This window comes from Octopus bimaculoides, chromosome 24 (assembly GCF_046866305.1).
Source record: "Octopus bimaculoides isolate indiv1 chromosome 24, ASM4686630v1, whole genome shotgun sequence".
Taxonomy (NCBI): domain Eukaryota; kingdom Metazoa; phylum Mollusca; class Cephalopoda; order Octopoda; family Octopodidae; genus Octopus; species Octopus bimaculoides.
Genome location: NC_142951.1, coordinates 35,828,018 through 35,848,859, shown reverse-complemented (window position 1 = coordinate 35,848,859; position 20,842 = coordinate 35,828,018). Strand labels below are relative to the sequence as shown.

The 20,842-nt window shown below is 40.4% G+C and overlaps 1 protein-coding gene and 1 long non-coding RNA gene across 4 annotated transcripts in view; one reads left to right on the top strand and one right to left on the bottom strand.

The window, feature by feature from the left end:
* The window catches only part of LOC149131276 (uncharacterized), a 137,019-nt gene that overhangs the window by 9,746 nt on the left and 106,431 nt on the right, over positions 1–20,842 (top strand). The gene's annotated exons all lie outside the window — the stretch shown is intronic.
* The window catches only part of LOC106869064 (uncharacterized), a 48,944-nt gene that overhangs the window by 20,739 nt on the left and 7,363 nt on the right, over positions 1–20,842 (bottom strand). For 2 of the 3 annotated variants that reach the window (XM_014914573.3, XM_014914574.3), the window contains exon 2: positions 1,095–1,870. The gene's annotated coding sequence lies outside the window, so the exon portion shown is untranslated. Of the gene's footprint in view, positions 1–1,094; positions 1,871–2,755; positions 2,847–20,842 lie in introns of those variants that run through there. The other variant, XM_089341430.1, reaches the window with a different exon arrangement.

Below are 20,842 nucleotides of genomic sequence, written 5' to 3'. Positions count from 1 at the left end.
GATGTGATATATTGGTGGTGGTGATGGTGTGCGCGCGCGTGTGTGGAGGGGTGGCTGTAATGTACTTTGTGGAGTCGTGTGACGTTGGCTGGTGTGGTGACATGGGTGGGTGAGATACTCCCTCCCCCAAACGGAGGTGGTTCTATTTGTCCTCGAAAGACTGGTGTCTGCGACAGAACATTCGGAAATACGTTCTTGATCTCATGACAGAGAATAAGGTGCGGGCTTCTTTTATCTCGTCATTGTCTTCAGGCAACCGGATGATATTACTGGCTGTGAAAAAAGTACCGCCACCCACCTACCCACATCGCTGGTCGTCTGCTTCTGGAAGCTTTCCAAACTCTCCGAACTAAAACTAGTGCTGCTCTGGAATCATCAGTTTCTGCCACCTGTTGCTCCTGTTGTTGCTGTTAGTTTTCTCCGCTTTTCCATCTTCGCAGGGCAGAAAGCCCGAAGCTAACGGAACAAAAGGAGAAAGTTATAATGTCGCCCGTATAACAGCTGGCTTTTCCCACCGCTTCATCAATCACAAAGCGTTTGTTTCTGCATCTAAATAAAATGGGGTACAACTTGTGTCAAGTATACCATATATTGTGGAACCAGTCTGGGCAGATGCACGGGTTCTTGTTATATCATCAATTTTGGAAACTAGACACATTCTTACATCGCCGAAGGCTGTCCGTAAAACAACCACCCCACCCACCGCCGAAATGATTCCCAAGTAAAAATTGGTAGGAATTCAGTCTTCTAGGAGCAGCCTGACAACGTCCGTTCATGTCAAAGCATAACACCACCACCACCACCACCACCAAATTTCAAATTTTGGCACAAGGCCAGCAGTTTCGGGGGAGAGGCTAAGTCGATTGCAGCGACCCCCCCCCCCCCAGTATGCAACTGGTTACTTATTTTATCAACTCCGGCGGCATTTGAACTCAGAACGGAGAGTCGGAAGAAATGCCGCTAACGATTCTCCCAGCTCACCACCTTAACTGATAAATAATAATAATAATAATGATAATAACGATAATGATGATAATAAAGCAAGGTGACATAGGTAAAAGACATAGCAGAAGAAACAGAAACGATGGACTTACTGGTTTCTTATTGCAAAAGTTCCTTGAAAATCTTCTGTTTGAAAGGACTGGAACTATATTCCTTGGTTTGTTTCCTACATCTGTCGTCGTCGTTGTAGTTGTAGTTGCTGGAAATGATGATGATGATGATGGTGCGGTGGTCGTCGTAGATATTCTTGTTATAGTTCTTGTTGTTGTTGTTGTCGCTATTGAAATGTTTGTATTTGTTCGCAAGAGATGTTTCCAACGGACGGAGTTTCATCGTAACATTGGTAAACCTTCACAGGAAAACTCTTCAAGTTGTTTAACAGCACACACGCTCACTCCAAACAAACACACAACTCATTTCTACACACCCATGCTTTTACAGCCATCTACACACACGCACATATATATATTTCTATGGCTATATATGTGTGTATGTATAAAAAATATGTTACCTAGTTCTTGCTTCTATTCAACCTATTCTTTATATATATATATATATACTTTTTTTTCCCTTTGCTGATATTTCTGTATTGTTGTGTGAGTACTGCTGTACTGTTGCTCGGTGGTACTGTGGTTTAGAGGTACTCTTCTATTATGGTATGGGTAACGATTGCGTATTGGGGGTACCGTGTCACAATCGGTGTTGCTGCTCTGTGGCGAGTGTCTTCAAGGAGGGGGCAAAAGCGCTGCCTTATCCGGTTGGTAATTCTGTCTTAACTGAACAAAGTCTCGTCTTCTGTCACACGAAATAGTTTTTGCCTTCGGCAAAGAACTGCAGCAGCAGCAGCAGCAGTCGTCTGTTGAAGGAACTGGCGAAGAAGAAGAAAAATATATATATAAAAAAAGTAAATAAAACATTGAAGAGAAGAAAAACAAAAAAAAAGATAAACAAATGATAAAACAATAACTATTAGGGAGGTTGTTACAACACACACACACAGACACACACATACACACACGTGTGTATGTGTGTGTATGTATATACATACATACATATACATATACTCAAATACACACATACACACAAACTCATACATACACAATCTTACGTGCACACGCATATATAAATATGTATGAACACATACATAGAGAAACATATTTATCAACATATACATACATACACAAAGATACATGTATATACACACACACACACACACACACACACACACACACACACACACACACACATATATATGACATATACATGTGCATATCTAGACTGATAAACATCACACGTATAAATACATATGTATATCTACATTACACCCACTAACACACACACACACACACACACACACACACACACACACATATACTTACAAATATGCAAATATCACATATATAAGCACTCAGCTGTATATACATACACATTTATATCACACATTCATTCACATATGTACAAGTATTCACACACACTACAAACTCTCTCTCTCTCACACACACACACACACACACACACACACTCTCACTCTCTCTCTCTTTTTCTCACACACACGCAGACGCACACACAAACACGCATACACCTCAACTCTTATAATACCAAAATATTTTTGCATTAAGTCTTCTCAACGGTCCCCCCCCCCACATCGACAGCTCTCCACCCCTTCTAGGACACTCACAAAACATCTTCCTCACTGAATGACCTCCACTCCACTCCACATTCACTCAAGGACGTCCACTTTCACTCAGTTTACCTTTCCCACCTTTGACTTCACTCCATCCTTTCGTTACCTCACAGTCACACTCACTCTCACACGCCACTCAATGTCTTCACCGATTCACTCTTTGATTAGAAAGGCTCCACTCATCGCTGCTTCACTTTCACTCCAACCTCTTCTCCTCCTCCTCCTCCCCCTCACCCCTCTATTACATCATTAACTTCAATATTCCCTCGCACCACCACCTCGTACTCACCCACCCATGTCACCACACCATCCAACGTCACGGCTCCACAAAGTGCATTACAGCCACCCCTCCACACACAAGCGCGCACACCATCACCGCTACCACCGCCTCCACCAATATATCACATCACACCATATTTACAATGCATCTCCACGACCACCACCTCTACTACTACTAACCTATTTTCTCAGATCACACCAACAATTAAACAGGGAACGCCATTTTATGGTTGACCTTCAGAAAGGTGTCACTTCCGGTTGAAGTGGAAAGGTGTCAATTTTAATTAAACATGAAAGATGTGACATCCGTTGGCAACATTTTACATCAACCAATTACGTTTAATAACAACTTCATCTTTTCATTTTATCTCATTTTGTTTTATTTCATTTCATTTTACTCTTTTACAAGTTTCAACCAGTGGACTGCGGCCATACTGGGGCACCGCCATTTTTTTTTTCCGTTCCAAACATCTTATCCGTGTTCTAATACTTTTCGGGTTTAATCCATCTAATTTCTCTTTGCGGAACCGATCATTTAATCAATATATCTTTGGACGATTCAACAAGATATTTTCTACAGGGGTGGTCATTTAATTTAATGCATGAGACAGATAAATCTTTAAAACGTTGGCCATCAAACTTGCCGAACGGTATAGGATGAATATATTTCAGGTAAAAGATGTTAGCCACCAACTGGCCGTGATAGAGGTCAGTGGTGTTGAACAGTGGCTGAGATCCTTTTCCCACTGGACATCTGTGTCGGTTGTTGAGTAACTTTATTCACTAGGGTGCGTGCCCCGGGGATGAGGGAATCTCTCCAGGTCGAACCACTATTTCTTCACATTAAGGATCACAGCAGATGTAGGATAAGAATTAGACTGGAAAGAATCGCTGACGGATTCTTCAAGCTGAGCCACTCAGTAGAAGACGTAGAGACAGAGCAAGAATGAGATGGTTGGATAATATCCATGGATTTCAGTTGCTGGCGCTTGGGAATTCAGCCGGAGAGTGTAACTACGGTTGGTTCTGACCGGATCCTATGGAAGAGGGGTTTGAAGAACCTACACCCACCACCCTCTCAGGAATAATGGGCGGCGGAGATGGATAAGTGTTTTATTGAACAGTTCTAATATACTAGTGTTTCCCAAATCCATCCATCCACACACACATAGATGGCTAGATAGATACATACATACACTCACACATACATACATATATGTGTATATATGCGTGTGTGTATCTGTGTGCGTGTGTATTGACACATACGTGTGTATGTGTGTATTCATTCATTTAAAATATCGGTTTACCAGTTAAATGCTTTACAAATAATGTGTGTGTGTGTGCAATAAATTATGTATTGGATGTCGTTCCATAGTTTTGTCATGTTCCATACATAAACGCTAACAGAGGAGTAAGTAAAAAAAGAGATTGGTTAAGTGAGGTGTATTTATTTAAGGAAACACTCGAAGGATTAACGTCACCGGTCAATAACACATTAAGACTGAACAGCACACACACACACACACACACACTATAACCCCCCCCCCCACACACACACACACGTCCACACACTGGCATATCACTGTAATAGTTTCTCAAGTGGATCCAGTTATAATTGTTTCCTCGTGACAACAATTAGCGATGACAGAGTGGCACAGGAGTGGGGGCGTGAGGGAGGAGGAGGAGGAAGTCAGCTGAGAGACTGGGTGTGACGCAGGTCTATGGCACAGAGGAGGAAATCAGTCCAAAGGTGGGATGTGATACAAGCTCTCCGGCTCTCGTAAGATTTGTGACTGATTTTAGGAGGAAGAAGGACTGTTTAGTGTAGGGCTTGGATTATGGACCCAACATGGGAGTGTCTTAGAGATGGCACAAAACGATTAAACGAGTTGAGACAATTGTAGTAGCGGGGGTGGGTGTGGGTGGGGGGAAGACAAAGTGAGAAGACACACCATTGCCTAGCTTAGGATTTCTGTGAATATTGTGTGTGTGTGTGTGACAACACCATCTCAGAAAAGGGGTTAGCTACTTCACTGAGAGTACCAATGTGGTTTTGGACTGAATCACTTGGACATGAAGGTGATATTTACGACACTGATTCCCAAGCCGTTTGTCCAGCATGTTTTTGTCATGGAACATCGATGTCTGACCAACTTTTCAATTTGTTGTTACTGTTTGTATGCGCATGTGTGTGTGGAAGGGTTGTTTATCTTAAGAGATGCCACATGAAACGTGTGGCAGTCATTGTAAAGAGAGTAGAGTTAATAAGTGATCATTTAGCTGCTGGAGTGGCCGTGGGGCGAGAGGTCACAATGCTACAGTTATTCCCTTATTGGTTTGTCGGAAATCCTTGTCTATAGCAATTATGTTTAGTGGTGACATTGATAAAATTACGAAGTCAACGTTAAGGACTCCAAGTTTGGATCACGCGATCCTCTTTTTAAAAAACAGAGTCAATTTTACAGCAAACCAACTGGGACGTTACATTAAGAAACATGTCTTCGTGGATGTGTCGCCTTTCAGAACATCATTTCTTTTCCTCTTCCTCCCTTTCTTTACAAAGGGCTTCAATAAGAGTTAGTTCAATGAATTCAGGGCCCTTAATGCAAAGAACCCTCCAGTTACTCTGGTCATCCACCGAATCTATAAAGAAAGACACAGATTTGCTGTGTGTGTGTGTATGCATCTGTGTGTGGGTGTGTGCATGTCTGTCTTACATTTGAGGCTGTAAAAATATATGCGTCTGTTGCACGATTGAATTACGTGGTATGAATGCCGGGCCGTTTGTGCATATGTACGGGTACAGAACATGTATACATTGTTACGCGTATGTGTCGGCGTGTGCGCGTGTGTGTGATAAATTTCAGCTGGTAAAATTTTGGGGAATTTCCACAAACGTTGCCCTTTCACCTCTCCTCGTCTGTTGACTGATTCAAATTGAGGCCAATTAATGTGCACAGTTATAACACAGACGCCGCGCTGCATCGCTTATAACACCACACACATTTAATCAAACAGACATATATACTTACAAATAGACATACATGTATATATATATATATATATATATATATATATATATATATATATATATATATATAGACACATGCACACATGGATACATATAATTATATAGACCCAAAGGATAAGAAATGAGCGTTTATATGTGCGCATAAGGTACATATACATCTATAAACGCACAAAGATATATGCATACTTACATATATACATATAAATATACATTACACGTACACACATATTTATATACATACACACATACACACACACACACACACAAATTGCATATATAAAGTGTATATATTGTATATATGTATCTGTCTGAGTGCGTGTTTCTGCATGTGTATATATATATGTATATATATATATGTATATATATATATATGTGTGTATATATATATATATATATATATATATATATATATGCACGGTACACACTTGTATAAACACACTAAATAACTTACTATATACAGGCACTTATTGACCCCATTATATTCCCATCTCGATGTCCTTTCCTGTTCAATACATATTGCACTGTACATGCCATACTGGAGCACTTCTTCCGGCATCGACTCTTGTTTTTTTTTTAGATGTCCCTGTTTTATGTCCCGGTCTACTATTTCGTTGTGGTTATGTTTAGTGAGGTCGTAGGATCGATTCCCAGATCGGGCGGTACATTGTTATCTCGATCACCCTCCCCATTTTACATCGTTTCACTCCACTCAGCTGGAAATATTCACCAGTAATACCCGAGGGTCTTTCGTTCAGGCGTGGCTGTCAGTTTTGTAATCTCGGTCACATAGACGCCGCAGAAACTGGGATAAGCTCCTGCCTAATGAGGCTATGGGCTCCTGACAGACATAAGATCCACGGCTAAGACGTTTAAGGCTCCCTAATTATTTGGTCAGTGACGTGAAGGTTGGCCCACGATCGTTATAACGTTTGGCAGATGTTTGTTCGAGGCACAGGAATGAAGTACATGAAATACTAGGACACAGGAAGTACAAATAGACAACCTTTCAAAAGACGCCGACGAAATTTTGATTACATCTTTCGGCCTTTTTAGAAGACAATTACATAATTACGGATCGTTAAATACTTCAATTTACAGTCTTCTTAATGTGAGGTGGCGAACGAGCGAGTGAAGGAATCTGGTAATATCTTCCCTTCCTCTCTATTATCTCTAAATGCTTAATTCTACTCTTATATGGAGGCGCAATGGCCCAGTGATTAGGACGGTGGACTCGCGGTCAGAGGATCTAAATATACACATGTGGATGTTTATGTAGAAACATGAATACGTTTGTTGGTTTTTGGTTTAAGTTGTTTACAAACCCTCTGGCCACTAACACTGCTCCCTCCACCTCCAAGCATATCTAATACAAATCAATTACCCTCCCCTTCTTTGTCATTATTAGTCACTCCCTCTCCTAATCAGACCATCTCGTCTCATGGTTTCTTTATCTTTCTATATTTCTCTTCGCCCTCCACCACCTGTTTCCACACCCTCATCAGCACCGCCAACCACCCCTTCAGCTCACCCTCATAACCATCCCATTCACATACAACAACCATTACATCACCATTTACAAGGCATCACCACCACCACCACCAACAACAACAACAAAAACAGCAAAGGCAGCAACAAAGGGATGAGACAAAGGCCAAGAGAAGAATTTGACAGTCAACAGTTTGACCGATCAAATATTTATGAAATGTGTGTGTACGTACGTCGTAATCACACAGATACACATACACGCACACATATATACACACACATACATACATGCTGAGAGTAAAAAAGTTACTGGAGTACCAGTAACAAGCTTTAAAACATCTTTTAATCAAACATTTCAAATATGAAGAGATTTTCTTTCTTCGGGACCGCATGGAGAGCATTCTTGTCTTCGTAGCAGAAACTTGGACGATGAAAAAGAAGCTTCAAATTCGCCCGTTTCCTCAAGGGAGCTGAAAATATTGTATGGTGTGAAAGCAAGACCAACGAGGAGAACAGATTTATGGACATAGCCAACCCATTTCTTTCATTATTGGCAATGAACACAGGTTAGGTTTTGCTGCCCTCACCTATCGTGCTAGAGAATAGTTCATATTAGTTATGTTTTGGAGCCTACAGTAGGCTAACTGAAGACGAAGAGCCCCTCATTCACACAGATACACAACCGAAATGGAAGATCTGCTAAAGTTATGGGGAGAGTAGGAATCTCGAGGAAGGCATTTCAATGGCACCGCTTCAAGAGGGATATATTTCTCCATTTGTCTTCGTCGTAGAAATGATGTTGATGTATTGAGAGGTGAAAGAAGCAACTTAGAAGGAACGATAACCAAAAGACTCGGCGATTTCCGTTCGTACTTCTACAGATGGCATCATTGTTTATAGTGGAATGGAGGAGAGATGCAAAACATGGATCTCCTGGATCTGCTTGGATCAGATATTCCAAATTTGATGACGCAAAACCGAAATGAAAACGTGTACCCCGCACCCCCACCACAAACACCAACCCACTTTCCCGATCATCTTCCTTAGACGGCGCTGTACAGACACTATACGTTGAAGTATTGTTTATCAAACTCCCTCATTTGAAAATCATATCTTGGAAAAGTTAGATACAGTTTCAAATCTCATGCAAGCTAAGAAGTAATTTATTTCTTTGTTTCGCATTGAAATTTATTTAAAATTTAAAATTATAAATCAGATTTTTCATTCAGATTAGGTTTGAATTATTTATATGCATACATTAATACATGTATGTATGTATGTATGCATGCATGCATGTATGTATGTATGTTTGTGTGTATGTATGTTTGTGTGTATGTATGTATGTATGTATGTACATCTGCTTTCAAATGACCTCGATCAGTCGATCAATTCTGCAAGTCTTTGACAAAAAAGATGTGTTCTAATTTTTAAAGTGCAGTGGCAAATGTAGTACTTGGTTGGTTCTTTTTGATCCTTACATAATAATAATAATAATGTCGAGCAGAATTCCCTTGATCAGGCATGCTTGGGTGCGTGTGTGTGTGTGTGTGTGTGTGTGTGTGTGTTGTGTCTACGTCTCTTTAAGCAGGTCCACTCCCGAGCTCTCCGCCTTCGTATTCACTGACGTAACGTCTTAATCGGATACAAACTAAAACCTAATTCATTGGATGGGTTAACACTGGATTAATTAACTCGAACCTGTAGCATGACTATATATATATGTGCACACACACAATTGCGTGTGTGAGTATATATGTATCTATATCTATGCACACACGCGTGCGCACGCATGTCAGGATATTGGCCAGCTTATTCAAGTAAACAGTTAAGACGAAACACGTGTGTGAAAGAGAACAAATGATAGGTCAGTGCTTGGTTTTTAGCGTCGTCTCAGGGAATCACAGAAAACGGAGTGGAATTCGACAGGAAATATTCTCTGACGAATTCTGATGTCAACGAAACTAGATGAGTTATGTTTTTGTCGTTATTTAATAAATATATACACCCTATTTATGTATTGAGTTCTTTGACTTAAAATATCTATCTATCTTTCTATCCTCTGTCAGTTCATCCGTCCATCTATCTTATCTACACACACACACACACACACAATTTGCAGAGGTAACCGGCGTTATCATGACGTCGAATATGTGACTTATTACAAGTTTCTTTTTTTTGTATTTAATTATGTTTGTACTTATGGTTTTTTTTTTATTGCCATATAATACAGTTGGATGTTGAATGTTTTCCACGGTTTCCCGATGTCAGAAGCTTTTAAGAATGTGTCTCTTTGATAATTTAAATTCTGTGACTTCCGAACATTGTTTTACTTTATACATTTTCTTCTAATTCTAAATTGATGAACGACACAAAACAGAACTGTGACTTATTTAGCAAGAGGAGTGGGGTGGTGGCGGTTCAAGTTGTGTGGTTTGGTGGTCAGATTAAAAGATGCCTGTTTTCCCATCACCCGAGAAGACAACATAGAGCGAACTATGAGAGGAACTTGGTCCGGTTAATTCAATTCTAGGAACCCCGACGGACTGTCTTTGGGATTGGTTGATGATCAATGAAAAAGACAATGACACTGGGTACTATAAACGTTTTCGAAATGAAATAGCAAATCTGATTGGATGAAAGTGTGTGTGTGTGTGTGTGTGTGGAATAAATACTATCTTGTCCTTTGGCAAAGCCAATCTTTATCGGTGCTTCGATTACATATTTCAGAGTATATAAATATATCTAAGGGCATATATAATTTACAGTATTTAAAGATATAAAAGAAAATAGTTATTTGGTAATAAATGGTGTTAAAACAAAAGCTACGAAGCAACCTTGAAGTCGAGTGTTGCACCGAAAATAGTTCGAGGGTGTGAAAAATAAATAATGCACTTCATCAATTAATTAGAAAAATGTATAATAAATAAACGATAATTAGTTAATGGATGATTATACAGACTCGCTGATGTAGAATACAATTTATTTAGTGAATGCATAATCAATAACATATATATATATATATATATATATATATATATATATATATATATATATTATATATATATGTGTGTGTGTGTGTGTGAAAGATAGCAGAATCTAAAGGAAATAAAGGCTGGCAAACTGGCGTTAATACCCGCCCACCCCACCCCCACATTCAGATAAACTGGTATAAAATGTACAATATATGTGTGTGTGTGTACATACTAAGCATAATACATGAATAAGTAAATACAGATATGCAAATATATTCACATGTGTATACATGCAAATCAGTACACGCATACAACTGCACACACACACACACACACACACACACATAAAAATGCACAGATGAAAATAAACACAAGCATATAAACATGCACACACACGGCGTTGAATTGCGTGGACCAAATCACAGAAGAGTCCTCAATACATGTTATACAGTAGATAATGAATTTACATTTCAGGACTCGTGTTTTACGCCACTACAATCTTCACCTGAGGACGGTTCCAACTAGCAACTGTCCTCGTCTAAGGATGGGAGCGGCGTGAAGCTCGTGTTACGAGAGAAAAATTCAGTTTCCATATATATATATATATATATATATATATATATATATATATATATATATATATATATATATGTATGTATGTATGTATATATGTACGTACGTGTGTGTGTATTACAGGCTCTCGTGTAGCTGCACAGCCCATCCTTTTGGCGCCTCCTTTACTCCCTATATTCTCTGACTCTATCACGATGATTTCTCTCCCTCTATCATACAAAAGCTGATCTGGCATGTGGTTCACTCCTGGTAGGTTTCTGTCATTGAGAATGTGCCCAGCCTCTTCCAATTCCATTCAAATTCTTTGTTGTTGTCCAAAATGTTGGTGTCTCGATTGAGTTTCGTTTCAAAATCCTTTGCAACACTCAATCCATCTTTCGACAATAGCAGCCTCGCCTGTGAAGATAAAAACCTTTTTGCCCTCAACAACAGTCGCGATTGGTCGTTTTTTCTTATTTGTTAGCTCTTTTTTGGTCCTAAAACGTGACCTGTACCTAATAGTTATATTCGTTACCAAACCAGATCAACTTCGTCCTCGCATCCCAAATATTCGGAGCCTGTAGACCAGGACTCTCCCTGGGGTTGATATGGACTAGAATCACGACATAGCATAACTCAATGCTCAAACCGATCAAGTTCAAACCGATGAAGCTCTTTAAGTTAAGAACTCCACGTATAAGATTCGATGTGGACAAATTGAAAGAGCCAGGCTAGTCTTTTAAATCGACGTGAGCGGCAGGTTTGTTGCTCTCACCTTACTACAAGCATATATCTTAACTCTCATTAATGAGCTATCGAAGGACTGACGAAAAGAAAGGGAGAATTCATAGGATATTGATGTTATCCTGAGCCTATGTGATTGAAGACGAGACCTAAAGAAGCTCAAGATATCAAATCTTAAAGCAACTGAGTAATGCAACGATGTGACTGAGAAAAAAAATCATGGAGTAAATGAAGAAAGTCAAAAAGTGGAATAATAGATCTGTTTGATAAGAGTGAGTCTGAGATAAAGAATGAAAATTAACGATGTTAATTTTGAAAACACTAAAAATGTTAAGAAGAACGAAGCTACCGACTGGAGAGATCTGCTGACAGTAAATAACTGCTTTGTCTTAATCTGTCGTCTGCTGCATTTCAATACGACCGACAAATCAAGATGTCTTGTATATGTTGTTGATGTCATGCTTACAAGTTGCAAAAAGAGCTTATCTACTGATAGTGCCATTTATGGAACATTTTGGCGTAAATAAAATAGAAACCGAAGCCAGACGGTTTACTCAGCCCTCTCAGGATGGAAATAAAGTCAAGTGAGTATAGTTTGTCCACGAAAAGGTAGTTAAAAATGGCTGCAACACATGAAATTACTTAAGTAGGCGGACAAAGGTTAGGTTAAGTTGATATTTAACCCGTTAAACGCGAGGCGAAATCCATGTTTAATAGAGTTTCAGAGGAACCGATATGGTGGAAAATATCATTGAAATTTTCATCAGGCGACCAATTTAAGATGGCGGAAAGAAAGTAAGTTAAATATGGGAGAAATCTTAATCAAATGTGTCAGACATGATTGAATAAATAAGGTGTAAAGAGGTCAGTTATATGTGGGGGGACAAAGGTGTGTTGGTGACTGTGAACATAATAGAGTTAAATGGGGTAGAGTAAAATTATCTAAAGATGGAGGTGTTAAATAGTCCAAGAAAAAAAGGTCAGTTGTATGTAATATAAAGCCGTGTTAAATATGGCCAGTGACGAGAGAGGAGTTAAAGATGGAAGAGATATCAGATTTAAGTAGATTAGAGAAAAGGTCAGTGATTAAACAAGATTTCTGGGAGGATATTATTATATTAGAGACTTGAACTGATTTATAAAGGTTGAGTTGACAGTTTTTCAGGAAGAAAGGGAAGTAATGGGTGTCATCAACACAGTTTGGAATGAAGTTTAAATATCGCACGCACACACACGCACACAAGATGTAGGTAACCTTACAACTCCCCGAGTAACACATATACATATATACGTACATATGTGTGTGTGTGTGTATATATATCATACACACACATATCCACATATAGACACTCACACAACACACGTATATAAACACATATGTATGTAGATTTGATGGTTAAAACGGAATAGAACGCAACGCATAAAGTAGAGGAAATATAATTCTTTCTTTATTAATTGTGGAGTTACATAAGTGATGCGGAGGTTTAGTTTCGTGTCAGGAATTGCCTTGCGTAAAAATTCAGACCCTTGTAGCACTCATGTAGCTTTTACAGCTACTAACAAACGCGCGCGCGCACGCACGCACGCACGCACGCACGCGAGCTGGCAGAAACGTTAGCACACCGGGCGAAATGCTTAACGGTATTTCGTCTGTCTTTACGTTCTGAGTTCAAATTCCGCCGAGGTCGACTTTGCTTTCTATTTTGCTCAAGAACACAACGCACTGCTGGGTGTCGATCTCACGACCTTACGATCGTGAGCCGAATATGCTAACCACTAAGCCACGCGCCTTCGCAATTATATATATATATGTGTGCCAGACTATATACACGCCTGTATGTGCCTATATATCCTACCGACTATATATACGTTTGTGTGTGTGTGTGTGTGTGTGTGTGTATACACTCGTAACTACCTGAAACAGGAAGTGTCTAACAAGCGTCTCGATATAGAAACATCTAATTAATACCCCTACCCCATTAAAGTCTGGGAAGAGGGCCTAAATAGCATAGCCCTACCTTGGCGGGTGGTGGGAAGAAGGAAAGGGTATAATTACAGACCCAAAGGGGTCTTGGGGTCAGTTAGGTGACAGCTATTGTACACAACCGTTACATAAATAGGTGACCCCTATTACATGAAGCAAGGGTTAGCATAATTACAGATGGAGAAAGGAGAAGGGGTCGCTTAGGTGAGATTTAAGGAGTTTATTTTAGGTACTGTCGGACAGATATTACATAAGAGACCCCCAACCACACACAGTAAGGGTTACCATGACTACAATTGTATAAAGGTGTAGGGATGAGTTATATAAGGGGTATATTTAGGTACATAAGGAGTATATATATATTCAGATGTACAGAAGTGGGGTGGGGTTACTCTCTTAGCCTTTTCCAAATACTCAATAAATTTCCCCACAAGACAGCAGAGATTTATTATTCTTATTACTCTCGGGGTCTGCCTGGTTTTGTGCAGGGCCAGTCCCACTCTCTCATCCTTCAGTCAACGAGTATGCATCATCTACGGCACCAATCAGCCAGTACTCGTTTGAGAGTATATCTGCAGCATATCTATTTGGAACCGTCAAGAGTATCGGTGACAAAGAGTATAAACCGGTCGCGATCTGTTATTGAGGAGCAGTGAACGGCATGAGTATACATTGAGGGGAGCTGGGAGTACTGTGTAGCGTCAAGGCGATTCAACCGAGTATCTCTGACAGTGATTCACGTCGATGAGTAGCATCATCATCATCGTCACAAGCCAAGGTAGAGAGTAATGAGAATAGAGAGGCTGTAAAGAGACGTGTTACCACCAGGATGTGGGAGCGGGAGGAGGATTGGTAATTGTTACGATGATGGTAGTATGTGTGGTGGTGGTGGTAGTGAGGGGGGGGGGGGTAGTGGTGAGGTTTGTTACTTAAATAACTCAGAATGTTAAGTAGCTTAGTAGCAGTAGTAGTAGCAGCAGGAGTGTATGGTGGTAGTAGTGCTATTGTTAGTGGTTGCAGTCGTAGTAGTAGTGTTAGCAGTATCTGAGTACTCTTGTAATCTATTAAGAGAAGGCGGGGCAGCGCCCATCTCTCTTAATACTGATCTAATTCCGATGTAGGTGAAACTTCCGTCGACCAACATCTCAAAGAACAACTTGAGGGTTACCTCTGTTAAGAAGGGCATTAGGGGCAGCCCTGATCCCCCACGTTTATAATTAAAGGATTTCCAACCGTGACCATACCGTTTTGCTTTCATGAATCGTGCATCTAAGAGTACACTATTCAATGTGTTGGCGGCGAGCTGGCAGAATCGGTAGCGCGCCGGGCGAAATGCTTTGCGGTATTTCGTCTACCGCTACGTTCTGAGTTCAAATTCCGCCGAGGTCGACTTTGCCTTTCATCCTTTCAAGGTCGATAAATTAAGTACCAGTTACGCATTGGGGTCGATGTAATCGACTTAATCCCTTTGTCTGTCCTTGTCTGTCGCTTCTGTGTGTGTAGCCCCCTGGTGGGCAGTGAAGAAATGATTATTCAGTGTGTAGTTCTAAGGACTATTTTTCATTTGCCTTCGACCGAAGAACACGGCAAGAGCCATTTGCGTGGTCCGCGGGTGCTGCATACAGAAGTGTTATACACGGTGGTTGCGGGTGTCATGTGTGGGGAGGGTGGTGGTGTCAACAAATTTGGTCCCCCCACTCCCTCAATAAAGGGGGTGGGGGACAGCAAATAAGGGTTTGTGCGTGTGTATATATATATATATATATATATATATATATATATATATATATATGCGTGTGTGTACATACATAACACAAACAAATCCACATATACATAGATACTTGATCTGAAACATAGCAACACTTCTTGAATGTATGTGCTACAGCTGGGTCTTTATCAGTCAATAAAACGTGAAAGTTGACAGATTAAGAGAGATCAACCTTGGATTACATGGGATTAGCGGCCAGCAAACCGGATTCAATTATTGCTACACACACACACACACACACACACATATATGCACGTGTATGTGTGTTTGCGCGCGCGCGTATGTTTGCATGTGTGTGTGTGTATGTGCATATGTGTATGTGCATATGTGTGTCTGTTTGTGTTTGTGTGTGAACGAGAATCGGCTGCAATTATATATGAGTGCAAGCCATGTATATAGGTGTGTGTGTGTGAGTGTATGTAGGTTACTTCTGTGGAGTCTGTGTGTTAGGGCCGGGTGCTCTTCAACAGCCATTATTTGATCTGAACCCCCCCCCCCCCTGCAGCTTCTATGGATTACATCGAAAGAGATGCTTTGGTACAGAATCAGTTAGAACGATGCCACTTCTTCACTTCCCTAGTATAGGACAACGCCCCTTATTGTTGCAGGAATTCAGTGAATTAAGGGTCACAGGCATTAAATATATTGGGATTAGACAACATCGAAGGAGTCGGTCTTTGCGCCATTCCCCTTCCTGCTGTCCAGACGCCCCCCCCCCCCGCCAGATGCTCCGATGGCAGAACTGCTCTGAAAACTATAAGTTTCTTCTGTTGATTGCACAGAGATGACGATGATACCACCACCTGGCAGTGTCTACCTTGACGCCTTCTCTGAGTTAGGAATATGTGCACAATATGTACACCGTATTCTTAAACAAGTGCGAATTGTGTATATACGCGTGTGTTTAGTTACATCTATCTATCTATCAATCTATCTATCTATTGTCTCTCTGTCTGTGTCTCTGCCTGCCTGCCTGCCTAATTGTCTATCTCTCTCTCTTATTTGTTTGTCAATATATACACACACGTACAAGTATACATATGTATTACAGATGTATATCCCATAGTTTCCCTTCACTTATTTCTATATTGCTGCCAGACGATACGTTACGGGTCGTGGTCTATAACTGGTCGGGATGTTACCATCGGTTTCTTGGCGGATCCTTAGACATCGTGGCCCCCTTTTGCACTGGAGTACATACACTCTATGTTCACGTTGAAGAATTCGGTTACTTTCACTTCTTTATTATTATGCAGTGACAAACAACATTGGTGTGTGTGTGTCGTGGTGATGGTGGTAGTAGTGGTGGTGGTGGTGGTGGTGTGTGTGTGTGTGTGTGTGCGTGTGTCTGTATATGAAGTATTAGAATAGCAAAATTATGTGTGTGCGCGTGTATATATGTATATATACATACATCTCTCTCTCTAAATATATATATATATATATATATATATATATATATATATATATATATATATATAAATTCAAAATAAACAACAAGGATATCCAGAGGTTATATATATATTCACACATGGACAATATTGTTACTGTATTACCAGACTGTACTATATATATTATTATACACACACACACACACACATATATAGAGAGATATGCATGTATGTATGTATGTGTGTGTTTGTAGCCTCACAATATTGCTACTGTACAATATTGTTTGTGTATGTTAATAAAACAGCTGAGTTCTGCAGAACACAATTATATAACTTCTAAACAATGTCAGTATTTTGTCTTGGCCAGCCACTGCAGTGTGCGTGTGTCTGTGTGTGTGTATGTGTGCACGCGCGCGCGCGCTTTTTGTGTACATATATGCATCTATATGTGTGTACGTGTATATATATATATTATATGTATTTATGTATGAATGTATATTTGTGTGTGCCTTCTTTATAAAGATCGACCATTGTTAAGGCTGTGATGCCTGTGTTATTTTCTCTCGCTTCTCCAAGAGTGCTCATGACGTCATAGATATAGTTGAACATTGTGGAGAGACCAAAGACAGGATTCCGTAATTTGGTAAAGAAATAACACAAATGGTTTAATACACACACACACACACAGAGGTGGTTCGCTACATTTGATTTGAGTCGTAAATTCTTGCAACGTGCGTCCCGAAACACACACGTACACACACATGCACACGTACACAAACACACACACACACACACACACTGTGTGATCTGGGGATTGTTATGATGTATATATATATGTGTGTGAGTGTGCGCGCGCGCGCAGTGTTCTTTTATTCTTTTATGCGTTCCAACGCAAACGCTGTGGCTATAATGGGGCAATGCCAGTGTTGTCACCTTTAAATGGCCATTCTTTTTGTAAATGGCTTCTGGTGAAGGAGGGAGTTTGATTATTGCTGCCGTCTTTTGAGTTCCTTGCCGTGATGCACGTTCATCCGGGACCTTGAACAACAGAAGATCAAGTTGTTTCTTGAAAACAGCTACCCCCCCTACTCCATGTAGATCTCTCAGATGTTTTGGCAAAACTTTTAAATAGCTATAGACCATTGAATCCCAAATTGCTGCAGTACCTGGTCCCCACACTGTACGGGTTGGGTGGAACCTTTGCAACACTGCAGTGACGTCCATTTCCGAGGTTTGTATAACTTTCGATATCAAAGTTCGATGCCAAACCTTCTAAGATCTTCCATATGTACATCACTGCATGTCTCTCTCCTGTCTTCGCTCCAGAGCGTAGAGTCATGACTCTTTCAGCCAGTCCCAGTTGCTCAGCTGTTCCACTGATGCAATCTTCCGGGTGTACCATTCCTGAACCGCCTCAAGATCCGCTATTAATTTGGCACCGTGGGATGATCACATTTGAGAGCAGCAGTCCAGATGGTTGAGGACATAATTTCCTGGTTCCTTGTTCTGAAGGTTCTCAGGATCCATCTGGCCATTTGCTTGGACATTACTACCATCTTGGTGATATGTATATGAACCGAAGCATCGTTGCTCATACCAATCCCTAGACCAAGCACTGAACTTGACTTTGCGATTGGCGCTCGTTTTGGTCCGAAACATCTTTGTTGCGGCATCTGAGCGCAAGCTGGCTCATAGCTGAGGGCTTGCAATTTACTTGCATTAAATTGCATGTTGTTTTCTTTAGCCCATGGATATATGGCATTTCTCTCTATCTCTCTCTCTTTCTCTCTCTCTCTCTCTCTCTCTTTTTCACTCGTTTGTATATATAATGTATAACTATAAGCAAAGAAATACGAGGGCGATGTTTAAAGAATTAGTAAAATACACCGAAACCAGTCAGATTGTTCTCATTTTCTTGGCCACAGAAAGAAACAAATTGAAACAACACAAAAGAAAACGAACAAAATGAACCAAATTCTTGCTACTTCTTTATTGTGCGGTTAAATCAAGTAGATTTACTACGTCAGCCCGTTCTGACTTTATCGTAAAACCGCCCTCCTCCACCACTCTCGTATATAATGTTTGTGTTTGTTTGTTCTTATAATATACATAAATGTATATCCGTAGTGCACATATGTAAATATAAATATATACACACACACACACACACAATAAAAAACTCGACCCCGATATTTTGTCCTTATTTAGACTTTCAATCTCCTCTTCACACACCTATATACACCCACATACACACAAATGAATGTATGCACCCGTACATTCCCACCCGCCAATGTACACGAGTGTGCGCGTGTGTGTGTGTGTGTGTGTGTGTGTGTGTGTCTGTGTACATAAGTGTATGTGTGTGTATGGGTGTACAGAGGTAATCATTGACCGACCGTGTTACAATAAACTTGACAAAGATAAAAACATATTGACACAAATAATCCGTGTGCGCGCATGCGTATGGTGTGCATATGGATTCATATACGTGTGCCTATACACATACACGTATTCATATACGTGTGCCTATACACATACACACGCATGTGTGCGTGTGTATGTCCGTGTATTCATGCACATACATTCAATAGCTTAGACTGATGGCCACCACTTCAGATTTCCCGAACCACCAATGTGATCTATCTGTCTATCTGTCTATCTGTCTATCTATCTATCTATCTATCTATCTATCTAGCTAGCTAGCTGTTTATTTGTTTATCTGTCTGTTTGTCTGTATATATATGTGAGTGTATGTATGTTTTATAGGTGCGTATGTATGTATGTATTGTCTGTGTGAGTCTGCCTCTGTGCGAGTCTTGGGATGGGTGGAAATGGTTAAAAAAAAAGGAAACCAGGAGTGTTGTTGTTTGTTGTAATGGATTGGTCAATAGAGAGAGAAGGGGGATAGGGAGGAGTGTGGGAGAAGGAAGATGAATGTAGGATAGGGGGCGAAGAGACAGGAAAAGGGTGAAAGTGAGAGAGAGATCGGGGAAGGGAGACAGTGGCACTAAATGGTGGGGGCTGTTGAGAAAAAGACGGGAAGAAAAGAAAGGAAGAGAGAGTGGAAGATAGAGAGTGTGAGGAGGAGACGAAGAGAGTTAGAGGAAGATTGAAAGAGAATTACCTTGTGTGTGTGCGTTCGTGTGTACGCATGTACGAATCTATTTATATGTGTGTATATGTGTGTATGTGTGTGTGCATGCGTGTGTTCATGTGTGTGTGTGTGTGTGTGTGTGTGTGTGTGTGTGTGTGGTTTCACTACTTACAGTAGATTGCATCAAAGATGAAAAGAGAAGAAAAGTTAAGAAATATTTCTTTTCTTTCTCTCAACTTCTAGGTCAGCCATTCTGTTTTATTCGAGTCGTCTGCTTCTCTCATATTTTGCTGCTGCACTCTTTTAAAGATGGCCGCCAGTATTCAGAAGGTTGTTGTTTAAACTCAGGTCGTTTCTGACCAAGTAGATATATATGATATCAAGGGATTCCAACCATGACCGTCTCATCTACTCAGAGCTATGTCTCCGGCCACACAATCCAATCCATCGTAGTGTTTCTTTCTGGTTTAGTTTCAACGGCTGGATGCCCTTTCGTATCCCCAACTACAATACAAAATGTACTGGGTACATTTTTTCATAACATCAACACAATAGGGGTTGTCATAACCTCGACAAAGCAAAACGCTCCCCTCAGCCCCACATCATCTTCACTTGTTCGCCAACCATCAAACAAAGTATACTGGGCATGTTTTATCGTGGTATCAATATCAGTTGGGGTATCTTGTACCCTGTAAAATTTACAAGGGTATTCATTAGTCTCCTTTATGTCAGGTCGTTCACAAGGCTAACATGCAATACCCGTCAAACAATGGGAGAACCTAATGCAGGGTCAGCGAGAATGTAGTAATAGTGTGATAACTTAAAATTGCGGATTAAGGTCCAGCCTGCCGTAAGC